The 3,603-nt window shown below is 45.6% G+C and overlaps 1 non-coding gene across 1 annotated transcript; it reads left to right on the forward strand.

The window, feature by feature from the left end:
* Window positions 1-950: 950 nt before the first annotated feature.
* On the forward strand, window positions 951-1,023 carry TRNAK-UUU (transfer RNA lysine (anticodon UUU)). Its single transcript has one exon. It is a non-coding gene; the product is annotated as a tRNA-Lys (tRNA).
* The last annotated feature ends 2,580 nt before the right edge of the window (window positions 1,024-3,603 follow it).

Genomic DNA, 3,603 nt, shown 5'->3' on the forward strand with positions numbered 1-3,603 from the left:
ATGGAGGAGCAGGCTGGGGCTAGGACTGCTAAGAGAGTGAAAGCATCAGGTTTTCTGTATTGTTTTCTGCCCTCATTTTCTGAGCAGTTTCTTTTCAGCATCAAATTTGCTCAGTTTGTAGAGCCTCAGACTTTTAATCTGAGGGTCCAGGGTTCAAGTCCCTGGTCAGGTAGAAGGACAATTCCCCAAGATTTTCAGAAGGCATCTCTTGAGGGCTCTCTTTGACTTCAGTTTTTCCTTTTCAGAACTTGGCCTTTCCTAGGAAGGGCTCTTTACTGCTTGGGACTGAAAGTGCTACTTCCTCACCTGTCCACTGGCATTACAGTCTGGAGGAAGAAAGGCCTCTGGGCCTGTAACAAAGTGCTGTGTGCTGATTTTTTGAGCAAATGTAGGGCTGGCCAGAAAGGCATATTCCCACTGGGTATTCCCTGAGAGAAAAAATTGTCCCCACAGAGTCTTTCATGCCAGAAGTCAAACTCTCTTGGCTGGTCCCATGGTGTAAGGGCTGGTATTCAGAGATGTGAATCCTGAAATCAAAGTTCAAGCCCCTGTAGAATTGTGGGGTCCTTTCATTGCCAGCTAATTATTCTGGGATTTCCAAAGCTTCCTCTTGCTCTCTTCAATGACATGGTAGCCTGTCTCTTGCCTGCTAGCTGTTGTGACTCGCACAAGAGGGTATGTTTGATCCCAAAGCAAGGCACTCCCTTAGGCTCAGTCTGAATAGAGGTCAATGTAGCACTGCATGAGACAGGTCAATTTTATTTTGCTTTGTATAACTGTGTTTTCTCCTGGATCTGATATTTAACTAAAAAAAGAAGAAGGTCTCTGGGTGCCACATGGAGAAGCAAGATGGGCCTAGGGCTGCTAAAGAAGCAAGAGTAGCAAATTTTCTGCCCTCTTTTTCTTGACTAGTTTCTTTTCTGCATCAAACTTGCCCTTTTTTTCTATGAGCCTGGCTAGCTCAGTTGGTAGAGCATCAGACTTTTAATCTGACGGTCCAGGGTTCAAATTCCTGGTCAGGTGAAAAGGGAGTATTTCCCCATATGGTACTCCTCCAGCAACTGAAAAAGGCATCTTCCCCAGGATGTTATTTCACAACTGTCATTTTTCCTCCAGGACTTGGTCTTTCCTAGAAAGGGCCATGTACTGCCTAGGATGGAAGAGGTAATTTCCTCACATGGCCACTGGCCTCTCAGTCTGGATTAAGAAAGGCCTCTGGGAGTTGCAGAAAACTGTTACATGCCAACTTGGTGAGTAAATGCAGGGCTGCGCCCGCAGGGTCATCCACACCAGAACTCAGCAGAGATCTGGGGGTTCCCTATTGGTCCCATGGTGTAAGAGCAGCCCTCAGGACTTTGAATCCTGCAATCTGAATTGAAGTCTCAGTAGGATCTGAGGACAATTCCTGTGCAACCTAATCCTGCTGGGTATTCCAAGGCTCTGTCTTGCTCTCTCAAATGATATGAAAGCCTGCCTTTTGGCTGCTAGCTGTTGTGACTTGAGCACAAGAGGGGATGTTTGATCCAGAAGGCTGGTCGTGCTTGGAGTCCTGTAGGTAGGGATGGGAGCTCCATTTCCTCTGAGTCCTGAAGCTGGGCTGCAGCCTGGCCTAGGAGGCAGCCCTATTGGTTGACCAACTGGCCCAAAGTCACTTGGGCGGTGTTGGTGTTCCCCAGGAATGCTGAAAGGCCTAAGGGAGGGAGGCTTAATACTCCTCCCTATCAGTCAGGGTGGAAGAGGAGGGCTGCAAGAGTGGGTAGGTTGATGAGCTGGGCCTTCTAGCATTTAGTTAGGTACATGGTGAGGAACGCAAACTGGGAGAAGCAGTTGCTGGCCTGTGAGGAATGGCTCAGCCGGTGGCGTAAGTAGACCTTGTAATTACCTACAAAGCTGTGATGCTCAAGACCTATCTTTCGTCTACAGGGAATTTCCTCAGCCATGTGTTTCCCCCTGCTCCATGAGTACTGCTGAGGCTGAACATGATGACCTTCCACTTCTTGTGGGGCAATAGGATATCCCTACCTAGACAGGAGACGTGTGGCTTTTCTGCCATATTAGAAGAGAGGTTGGGCCTGGTGGGCTTTGAAGTCTTTTATGGCTTTACTTTTTTGTTTTTACATTTTCAGTGGGTGGCTCCCAAGGAAGAGTTGACTCACCTGATCTTTCTTTCTTCTCCTGCTCTTTCTCAGCAAGGGGAAGAAAAAGAAGCTCTCCTTCAAGCTGGAGTCAGAAGGACAACATAAGGATGACTTTCTGAGTTCCGGCTCCCATCCTTTGCTCTGCCAGCTGACCCATCGAAGGGATGCCATCACTTTCTCCAGGTTCGCCCATCGGTGTGTTCAGAATGGAGAGGGGTGACTAGTGGTGTTCCCCAACGGTGAGTCCTAGGACCAATCCTATTCAACTTAGTCATAAATGATCTGGAGAAAGGGGTAAACAGTGAGGTGGCAAAGTTTGCAGATGATACTAAACTGCTCAAGATAGTTAAGACCAAAGCAGACTGTGAAAGATTTTCAAAGAGACCTCACAAAACTAAGTGATTGAGCAAAAAAATGGCAAATGAGATGTAATGTGGATAAATGTAAAGTAATGCACATTGGGAAAAATAACCCCAACTATACATACAATATGTTGGGGGCTAATTTAGTTACAGTTAATCAGGAAAGATATCTTGGAGTCGTCGTGGATAGTTCTCTGAAGACGACCATGCAGTGTTCAGCAGCAGTCAAAAAAGCAAACAGGATGTTAGGAATCATTTAAAAAGGGATAGAGAATAAGACAGAGAATATTTGCCCTTATATAAATCCGTGGTACACCCACATCTTGAATACTGCGTATAGCTGTGGTCTCCTCATTTCAAAAAAGATACACTGGCACTAGAAAAGGTTCAGAGAAGGGCAACTAAAATGATTAGAGTTTGGAATGGGTCCCATATGAGGAGAGATTAAAGAGACTAGGACTTTACATTTTTGAAAAGAGGAGACTAAGGGGGGATATGATAAAGGTATATAAAATCATGAATGATGAGGAGAAAGTGAATAAGGAAAAATTATTTACTTGTTCCCATAATATAAGAACTAGGGGCCACCAAATGAAATTAATGCACAGCAGGTTTTAAACAAATAAAAGGAAGTTCTTCTTCACACAGTGCACAGTCAACATGTTGAACTCCTTGCCTGAGGAGGTTATGAAGGCTAGGACTATAAGAGGGTTTAAAAGCGAACTAAATAAATTAATGGAAGTTAAGTCATGAATGGCTATTAGCCAGAATGGGTAAGGAATGGTGTCCCTAGCCTCTGCTTGTCAGAGGATGGAGATGGATGGCAGGAGAGAGATCACTTGATCATTGCCTGTTAGGTTCACGCCCTCTGGGGCACCTGGCATTGGCCACTGTTGGCAGACAGGACACTGGGCTGGATGGACCTTTGGTCTGACCCAGTATAGCCATTCTTATACTCTTATGAAGGGAGGGGCAGAGTCCTCTGGCAGAGTTTCTGTAGTGTAGTGGTTATCATGTTTGCCTAACACGCAAAAGATCCCTGGTTCAAAAACAGGCAGAAACAAAATTGCTTAGTTCTCCCAGCTTCCCTGGCTGTCTAGAAA

Source organism: Gopherus flavomarginatus, chromosome 6 (genome assembly GCF_025201925.1).
Source record: "Gopherus flavomarginatus isolate rGopFla2 chromosome 6, rGopFla2.mat.asm, whole genome shotgun sequence".
NCBI classification, from domain to species: Eukaryota; Metazoa; Chordata; order Testudines; family Testudinidae; genus Gopherus; species Gopherus flavomarginatus.